The sequence below is a fragment of the Narcine bancroftii genome, chromosome 1 (assembly GCF_036971445.1).
Source record: "Narcine bancroftii isolate sNarBan1 chromosome 1, sNarBan1.hap1, whole genome shotgun sequence".
NCBI classification, from domain to species: Eukaryota; Metazoa; Chordata; class Chondrichthyes; order Torpediniformes; family Narcinidae; genus Narcine; species Narcine bancroftii.
In genome coordinates this window covers 70,339,536-70,350,242 of record NC_091469.1, presented here as the reverse complement: position 1 = coordinate 70,350,242, position 10,707 = coordinate 70,339,536, and positions in this window count along the sequence as shown.

Below are 10,707 nucleotides of genomic sequence, written 5' to 3'. Positions count from 1 at the left end.
CCCACCCCCTACAAAAACAGTAAATATTGAACATTTAAAATACAATAAAACAATATCTTTATACAAAAGGAATACAAACAAAAAAGATGCATCATCTACTTATACACATTAAATCTGATTGTGTTAATCTTATCATCATTTTAGGTGGTGGTGGTCCAAGGCCTGCTCTTTGTGTTATGTTCCATATATGGTTCCCAGGTTTTTTCAAACATTGTTACTTTGTCTTTTAAATTATATGTGATTTTTTTTTCCAAAGCAATACACTTAAACTTGGTTATATATTCCATTAATGTTTATAGTCATATAGTCCAACGTGGCTATCTTATATCTTTATTTTCACTTCTTTTCTGCCTGAATATACATATAACAAGGCTCTCTCTTCTCCCCCCCCCCTTCTTCCCCTTCTCTTATCCATCTTTAAATCTTTATATATACATTATCTTTACTTTATATTTTTACATATTTTTGTATATTTTCTTGCCGGTCTTCCATCTTGTCACTCCTCCTCCTCTCTTCTCCTGTTCTGCAAATGTTCAGCAAATTCTTGGGCTTTCTTTAGGTCTGAAAACAGTCTATTCTGTTTCCCAGGAATAAATACTTTGAGTACTGATGGATGTCTTAATATAAAGTTATATCCTTTCTTCCATAAGATTATTTTTGCTGTGTTGAGTTCCTTCCTCTTCTTTAAAAGTTCAAAGCTTATGTCCGGGTAAAAAAATATTTTTTGTTCCTTTATATTCCAATGGCTTATTGTCTTTTCTAACCTTCTTTCTTGCCTGCTCTGGTATGTTCTCTCTTGTCGTATATCTTAAAAGTTTTACCAATATGGATCTCGGTTTTTGATGTGGTGGCTGTTTCTGTACTAGTGCTCTATGGGCCCTTTCGATTTCAATTTCTTCATGTGAATCTGTCATTCCCAACACCTTCAGGATCCATCCTTTTATAAGTTCCTTCATATCTGACCCTTCTTTGCTTTCTTTCAGGCCCACTATTTTTATGTTGTTTCGCCAACCGTAGTTTTCCAATACGTCATTTTTTTGTGACAATAAATCTTGTGTCTCTAATTTTTTTTCACTCTCTTCCAACTTCCCTCTTAAACTATTTATCTCCATTTCTACAGCAGCTTTCGTTCCTCCACATTTTCTACTCTTTTCCCTATTTCAGTCATGACCAACTCTAAACTTTGCATTCTGTCTTCAGCTCTTTTCATTTTTCTTTTGAATGAACTAAATTCTCATGATAGCCATTCTTTTAATTACCTCATTTGTTCTTCAAAAAAGGCTTTATCTAAATTTTGTCCTTCTACTTTCCTTTGAAATTCTTGGTGGTCTTCCTCCTCTTCTTCTGTGTCTGCATCTATGTCTGTGTCATCTTCTTCTCTTCTCTGTATCTGTGTTTCTTCATCCTTCTCTGGTGAGCTGCTTCTGTATCCTTGCTGGGCCTCCTGCCGCAGGTCATCCCCCTGCCAGTCGCCCTGTTGCCGCTCATCCTCTTTCCGCCCTTCATTCTCTTTCTCACCACTCTTCTTTCTTGTTTGCTTCCCCCAGCCGAACGCCCCGATACTGGGTGTCTCTCAGCTGGCTGCTCATCAGCTGAGTCCCCCTCCCACCGGCGTTAACCTTTTCTTTTACTTGCACACTGTGTATGCACAACTCTTCACGCACGCGCAGTTGTGCACCTCTTCTTGGCTCTGAGAGCCATTTTTGAAGTTTGTCAGTAGGGAGGACACTGTTCCTCTGAGGACTCGCCAACATCGGAGATCAGCCACTCCTCTCCACGGTGGATCTCTGCTCCGACGTGCAGGTAAGGCCTTCTTCTTTCTTCTCCAGTGATTTAACCTTCTTCCCTTTACTCTGTTATTCTTACTTTTTCTCTTTTGGGTGCCATCTTCTGTCTCTTCTTTGTAACTTTATCTATCTCTTCCTGTATTTTATGTTTATTGAGTTCTGTTTTTTTCAAACTTTTTTTTCTTTTCTCTGGAGAGGACTGGTTCCACTCGACCAGCCACTACTCCATCACATGACTATTTATAAATATTGTTGGGGCTTTTACTGCAACTCCCTCCCCCCCCCCCCCCGGTCAATTTTAAAGAAAGGGGTGATTGTGGAGGTACACCACTGGCCTACTGCAGAAGAGCATGGAGACAAGACAACACCTGGCTAGCTGTCAATCAGCCATCCTGAATGGACCACCTGGTTGGGTGTCAATCACCCTCCAGGATATAAGCCTGAGCCAGCCCTTCAAAGTCACTCTCAGAGTTCACAGCAGCACACTCTCACAGCTGGCTCTGTGGAGTTTTACATCAAATAAAGCATGTTATACAGTCTTTTGTGTGTTTGCTTCTGACCAACAGCGTATCAGTGGTCTACATGGATTTTAGCAAGGCATTTGACAAGATCCCCCATGAGAGACCCCTCCAGAAAATCATGAGGCATGGAATCCATGGAACCTTGGCTGTGCAGATAAAAAATTGGCTTTTAGGAAGAAAGCAGAGAATAGTAGTGGAAGGGAACTATTCTGCCTAGATGTCAGTGACTGGTGGAGCACTGCAAGGATCCATTCTGGGACCCTTGCTCTTTGCGATTTTTATAAATGACCTAGATGAAGAGGCAGAAGGATGGGCCAGTAAGTTCAGATGCAGAGTTGGGCAGAGAAGTGGATAGATTTCAAATGGAGAAGTGTGAGATCATGCATTTGGGAAGGACAAACCAGAAGGCTGAATACTGGGTTATTGATTGGTTACTTAAGAGTGTGAATGAACAGTGGGACCTTGGGATTCAAAATCATGCATTCCTCAAAGGTTGCCACATGGGTTGATAGGATAGTTAAAAAGGCCTATGGAATTGAGTTCAAGAGAGGTCAAAACAGACCACATGTGGTTCAGTTCTGGTCACCTCATTATAGGAAGGATGTGGAAGCTATGGAGAGGCTTCAGAGGAGATTTACAAAGATGTTGCCTGGATTGGAAAACAAGCCTTAAAGGCAAGGTTAGCAGAGCTGGAACATTTCTCTTTGGAGCATAGAAGAATGAGAGGAAACTTGATAAGAGGTCTACAAGATTATGAGAGGCATAATCATAGGCTGTTTCCAAGGGCAAAATCAGCAAACACCAGAGGACATGAGTATGAAGTTAAGGGAGAGAAGTTCAGGGGATACATCAGAGGTAAATTTTTTTTTAAAACAGAGTTGTTGGTGCCTGGAATGCCTTGGCAGGGATGGTGGTTGAGGCTGAAACATTAGGGGCATTTAAGAGACTCTTAGACAGGCACATGGATGTAAGAAAAATAGAGGGTTACAAGGTAGGGAGGGTTTAGTACTTTTTTTAAAAAAAGGAATATATGAGCCGGCACAACATCGAGGGCTGAAGGGCACATACTCACTGCCACCCACCCCTGCACCTCATACAATTTACTTGGGGGTTGGTGCTCATCAAACAAAGGCTGATCATCAAGGCCCTGCATTCCCCTCAAAGCACTGTTGGAGAGAGCAAGCGAGTGGGAGGGAGGAAGAGCACAACCGGGCAGGAAGGAGGGAGAGCGTGGGCATTCAAGTGAGCGGTGGCAGTAACTTTGGAAAGCACGGGCCACCTGAGAGAAAGGCTTCTTGTCCAAAATGGCGGCACTAAAATGTCACCTTCCAGTATAGGACCCAGGGTGGCTTTTGAGGCCATTTTTTTGGGGGGAAAAAGGGGGCTCCTATATGCAGAGTCAAACACATTATAAATTGTTTCAGATTCTTATGTTTGGAAAATTTGAGACTTTTGTTACTGATGAAGTCAACGTCACAAGCAATATCACAGGGAGCATGGTTAGTTTACCATTCAGTACAATGCCTTTACAGTGCCAGCTATTGGGACCTGGGTTTGAACCCCATGCTGTCTGTAAGAAGTTTGTATGTTCTCCCTGTGTCTGTGTGGGTTTTCCCCAGGGGCTCCGGTTTCCTCCCACTGTTTGAAACGTACTGGTGGTGTTGGTTAATTGGGTGGCATAGACTCGTAGGCCAAAATGGCCTGTTACAGTGCTGTATGTCTAAAATTTAAATGACAGTGCAATAAATAGGAGCAATTGGTTTTAACTATTCTTAGAAAATGGTATAAAAAGTAATTGTTACTATAGCCACAGTGTTCCAGGAATCAGTCCAGAGAATCTTTGTTGGTCTCACTCAATGGCCTGTATATCCTTTCTGAGGGGGGCATAATATGCTTTTATTTCAAATAATCAACATTGGTAGGATTTTGTAAAAACACAATGCTTGAGAAACTCAGCAGGTCAAATAGTGTACTTTATATATCAGAGAAAAAGGTACATAACTGATGTTTTGGGCTTGAGCCCTTTATCAAGGTCATCAAGACTCATGTTTTACTATTGGTAGGTTTTTTTTGTCAATTTTGTGTTACTGATATTTGAGGCAGTTTTTTTAAATGTAACTTTTATTTCCATATGCAGTCATATCATGTGAGCATACAAACAAAATACATAAATCACATAACGGAGGTATACAGCGCATCAATCTATCTTATTCGAGTTGACCACTTGATGTTGAAAACATTAGCCCTTAGTTGGAGTTTAGCTGTTATGCTTTCCATCAGATATACACTTTTAATCTTTCCCTCCGTTGTTGGACAGTGGGTGGTTTAACATTTCTCTATAATACTGTAGTCACCTTTGTGATCAACAGCAACACCCTAAGTAAACATGCCTGGTTTTTGGTATTTCTATCTTCTGGAGTCACTCCCAATATAAAATATGCTGGCTCCAAAGGTAGGTCATCCCCCATGATTTTTACTTAATTTTCATCGGAATATCTCTCCAATACCGATATAGTTTGGGACAGTCCCAAAAAATATAGGTATGATCGCCAATCTTCCCACAATCTCTCCAGCATAATTCTGAGGTGCGACTGTATCTCACCAACACATGAGGAGTCTTCTTGTTAACTTGTGACTATTCAGACATGTTTTTTCCCATATTTCATCTGTAATATAAATATTTATTTCTAATTCCTATTTCTGTTTTATTTCTATAGTGTTTTCTGTTACATTATCTTGAAGCCAACTGTATAAGTGAGCTATCAGGTTCTTCTTTATCACTCCCTCCATAGTCAACATGAAAATCTTTTCTAGCATAGATGATATTTTACAAATCTGCTCCCAATTTGCTCGTGTCTGTAGGTAGTGGCGCACTTGAATAAATCTAAAAAAATCCACCCTGACAAACCAAATTCTTTCTGAAGATGTTCATATGATTTCAAAGTCCCCCCCCCCCAAAAAAAAAGCTGACCACAATAGTTAGCCCTTTAGCTGCCCATTTTCTAAAACTATTATCTACTTTTCCAGGTAGGGATTCAGGGATAGCTACTATTTTTAATGCCCTAGATATAGTGTTAAAAAGGTTTTGTTACGAGCCCAGAGGACCCATAAACGCAGCAGCAATGGATATTCACCAAGACAAATGATTACTTAAAAAGTTGCTTTTAATTATCTTTAAACATTAAAACAGAATCACACTTTAACTTAACTAACCTAACTTAACCCCCTTCTAATTCTAAGCGCACGTGTATGTAATGTGTGTGTGTAAGTTCAGAAAAGTTATTTGGTTCACAGTCCAATCTCACTTCTCATTCCTCCAAATTCACTGGTTGCAGGCAATTCTTATACTGTGTACAGAATTTAACATTTATAAAGTTCACCAGGCCTTGGTGCTTGAAAGATAAATAGTTACCGCTCAGGGAGGTTCTTGTCGGTTTTCAGAGAGAGATTTGTTGTTCCAGGACATCCACAACTGATGTACTTCCATCAGCCACTTCAGTGTCTTGCTAACGAAACTTGCTCCTTCAGGGTTCTCCAGATGATAACCTCTTTCTTTCAGGTCAGCATGAACCACAAAAGCTTTGACCAGGCCGTCTTCCAAATGGGGCTTTCCACAAGCTTGCCAGCTTGTCCTGTTCCAGTCCCAGCTGCTGTTACTGACTGTAACACTGTAGAAGTGATCTCTGTGTGTGTCTCTCTCTTAGAGATAAAGCCTGTTTGACTCTCTGCTTGCAAAACCACATGACCCTCTTTGAACAGCAAGTTCTCTTCCAGACAGAAGGTGGCTCTGACAAGATCTTTCATCTATTGCCTTTTTGCAAACAACAATCCATTAGTGAAATCTCATGGGCACTCTCCAAAGCTCTTGCAAAGACTGTGGAGCCGATATGTCTAGCATTAGCAGAGCTCCAGTATTTTAAATAAAATCTGTTTTAAAGTGTTTGTATGTGACCTAATCTAACAAACCTTTCCTAATTTATCTCCCAAAAATATACCTATATACTCCGTCACAGTTTAGTTTTTTTTTCCTAATAGCCAGCCAAGTTTAATTCCTACTGGAAAAGATTGGAATAAAAATGAGCAGTTAGGGCAAAACATTCATTCGGACAGTTTCAATTCTACCAATTAATGATAAGGGGAGAATCTCCCATCTGAACATATCTGGCTTTATTTCCTTCAGTAAGTTTCCATAAATGCCTTCATACAGTTTTAAGATGAAGGGAGTGATAATAACCCCTAGGAATCTGAAGACCTCTCTAGATGAGACAGGTTTAATCTCAAGAAAATGTTTGAGAATGATTTAGAAGCCATTTGATACAACAGGTCACTGCTTAACCAACACACACAATAGAAGTAGAAGGACTGTAAAACATTAAATCTTCACTTTTGTTATGAGAAATTTGGTGAAGAAGGGAATGATTTTGCTTATAGTCTTATACTACAATCCATCTGACTTTACACAGGATGAGTTAAAATTAATTCCTCCTTTACAGCACGTATTTAAGAGAAATTTTATTTGTAGTTGGTAACATTACAATTGAAATAGACCCATCCTCAAACTTTTACAAAAAGCTTGTATCACTGTATAATCATCAATTGCAAACACTAAGGCAATTTTATATTTCCAAGTTGAAGGATTGAAGGCTATGTTACATTGCTACTTTGCTGGCTGAGATCAGTTTATTTGGCTTACACTAAAATCAAACATGGGTTGTTTTTGGTATGAACATTTCATTTATTCTTCTATAAATCAAATGTTTCCAAACACAAGTGTTAAAAAGACAGTCTGTAACTGGATACTCCCAGATAAAAATCTCACTAATATTATAAAACAGACCATAGGTGCATGTAATTTCCCTTGGTTTCAAATAAGAAGAAATTCAGCAGGCAATTCAGATTTCTAAAGGACCATAATTTATTATCTGGTCAAATAATAGAAAGATCAGGACAGATTTGTACTCTTAAAACTTTTCTATATACTTATTACCTTTACAAATCAAAGGAACAGGAAGTGCACCTTGATCCTTTCTTCCTATTGGAATGGGCTTTAATAAACATTCCGATTTTTCTGTTACCACTTCAGAAGCCCTTCTGCTCATAGATCTTTTGTATAGCTTCAACTGCAAATCCATTAAGTCAATAAAGGGTTCATGGCGCAGAGCCCCTGAAAGTAAATATAAACACCATAGTTTAGGGAATAATTCTGGAATTTTCCTCCATGGATCTCAAAATTGTTACAAATAATTTTTCTGAAAGATGAATTTTTTCCTCCAATTTTCTACAGAAGTTATACAGCCAATTTGCAAACATACAGCTCCAAACACCGGCCAATCTCCACCACCAACAAATTCAAGGATATGCCCAAAACAACTTATTAAACTTAATTAAACATGATGGCTTGGAATTTCATAGATCATGTCTGTGTATTGTTTCATCTTGTATTCGTATGTGCGTTCTTAGACAACACATGGATGAAGGAAAAGGTTATCTACTTTAAAGTTGTTGTAAGACAAAAAACCACTGGAATACAAAGGTCAAAAAAAAATTTCTACCCAGACATAAATTTTGAACTCCTGAAGAAGAGGAAGGAGTTTAACGCAGCAAAATCGACCATATGGAAAAAAGGTTATAAATTTATTTTTAAATATCCAGCGGTGCTTAAAATAGTTATCCCGGGGCAGCAAAGCAAACATTTCTCGGATCTGGAAAAAGTACGAAAATTTACAGAACACCTACAAAACAGACAGAGAGATGAAGAGATGTAACAAGAACAAAAATGACAACAAACTATATATAAAGAAGAATAAAGGATAAGTAAGAACTAAGAAGGGATAGAAAGGGAAGAAAGGAAGTAAGGAGGGAATTAAGAGAGTGAGCTTTGTTATATATGAAGATTAAAATCTTTTCTGGGGGGGCTAGGTGGGGAAGAATAACAGTCACTGCGAAATCAGTTGACTCTTGCGAGGGGATTCACAAATCCAATATAATATAAATATATTTGTCCTTCATTTGTTCAAAAGATAATAATTTATTTCCCGAAAAACAATTTTCTATTCTTTTGATCCTTTTTCTCTCCATGTATAGATGGAGATTAAACTCCATGCTACTTAAAAGACAGGATTTTAGAGAATTAATTGAGGGACAAATTAAAATGTACTTTGAAATAAATACGGAATCAGTGAAAAATAAATTTATACTATGGGACGCAATGAAAACATTCATCAGAGGACAGATAATAAGTTATGAAACTAAGATGAAGAAGGACTACAATCGAGAAATAGAAAAATTGGAAAGGGAAATAACAAACACAGAAAAAGAATTAGCAATAAAGGAAGATACAACTAAAAGAAGAGAATTGACAGACAAAAAAATAAAATATGAAACACTACAAACATATAAGGTGGAGAAGAACACAATGAAGACAGGAGAAAAAGTGCACAAAATACTAGCGTGGCAGCTTAAGACAGAACAAACTAAAAGAACAGTATTGGCATCAAGGAAAAAGGAAAAACAAATTACATATAACCCAATGGAGATCAACGAAAACTTCAGGGAATTCTACAAACAACTATATCAAACTAAAAATGAAGGGAAAGAAGACAAAATAGGTGAATTTCTAACTAAAATTGAACTACCGAAATTGCAAACAGTGGAGCAAAATAAATTAATAAAACCATTTGAAATAGAAGAAATACAGGAGATATTAAAAAAACTACCGAACAATAAAACACCGGAAGAGGATGGACTCCCAATAGAATTCTATAAAACATTTAAAGACTTATTAATTCCTCCTCTGCTGGAAGTAATGAACCAGATTGAAAAAACACAAAACATACCAGATTCATGCAAAACAGCAATAATTACAGTAATACCAAAGATGGGGAAAGATCCACTAACACCAGCATTGTATAGACCAATATCCCTGCTTAACACAGATTATAAGATAATAGCTAAACTATTAGCAAACAGATTGGCTGACTGTGTACCAAAAATAGTAAAACTAGACCAAACTGGATTTATTAAAAAAAGACGAACAACGGACAATATCTGTAAATTCATTAACAATCCATGCGGTATAAGGAAACAAAACTCCAACAGTAGCGGTTGCTTTAGACGCAGAGATAGCCTTTGACAGAGTAGAATGGAATTATTTATTCAAAGTACTACAAAAATTCAACCTACCAGAGAAATATATTAATTGGATTAAAGCATTATATAAGGGACCATTGGCGAAAGTGACAGTAAATGGATATGTATCAAATCAATTTAAATTAAGTAGATCAACAAGGCAGGGATGTCCACTATCTCCCTCACTGTTCGTGTTAGCTATAGAACCACTAGCAGAACTAATAAGAACTGAAAATAAAATGAGGGATAAAAATAAAAGAGAAGGAATATAAAATAAATCTATTTGCAAATGACATTATAATATACTTAACACAACCAGAAATATCAATAAAAGAACTACATAAGAAATTGAAGGAACATGGAGAAGTATTGGGGTACAAGATCAATGAAAATAAAAGTGAAGCAATGCCAATGAATAATGCGAATTTCACAAAGTTTAAGAAAGAATCACCATTTAGATGGCAAACAACCAATTTGATACCTAGATATACAACTAAATAATAATCTCGGCCATCTATATAAACTAAATTATCAGCCATTAATGAAAAAAATTACAAGACGACTTAGAGCACTGGAAAGACTTACCACTAACACTGATAGGAAGGATAAACTGTATTAAAATGAACATCTTCCCAAGGATACAATACCTATTTCAATCATTACCAATTAACCTAACAGACAAATTCTTCAAGGAGCTAAAGAAAATAATAAGGAAATTCTTATGGAAAGGGGGGAAACCGAGGATAGCACTAGATAAATTAACAGAATGGTACAAACAAGGAGGCTTACAACTACCAAACTTTAAGAATTATTATAGAGCAGTACAATTAAGATACCTATCAGATTTTTATCAAACAAGGGAAAAACCAGATTGGACCAGATTAGAGCTAGATAAAACAGGGGAGAAGATACCTGAACATATATTATATAAGTGGGATGAAAAATTGGTGCAACATAGGAATTCACCAGTATTGCACCATCTGCTCAACATTTGGAAGAAGATTCACGTAGAAAGGAATAAAATAAATTATCAACTACCAAAATTAATATTGACACAAAATCAACTAATCCCTTTCACAATAAATAACCTTTCCTTCAGGGAATGTGAGAGAAAAAGGATCAAAAGAATAGAAAATTGTTTTTCGGAAAATAAATTATTATCTTTTGAACAAATGAAGGACAAATATAATATAATTCATGATACAATGTTTGCATACCACCAACTGAAAACCTACTTTAAGGACAAATTGGGAAACAGTCTGAGGTTACCA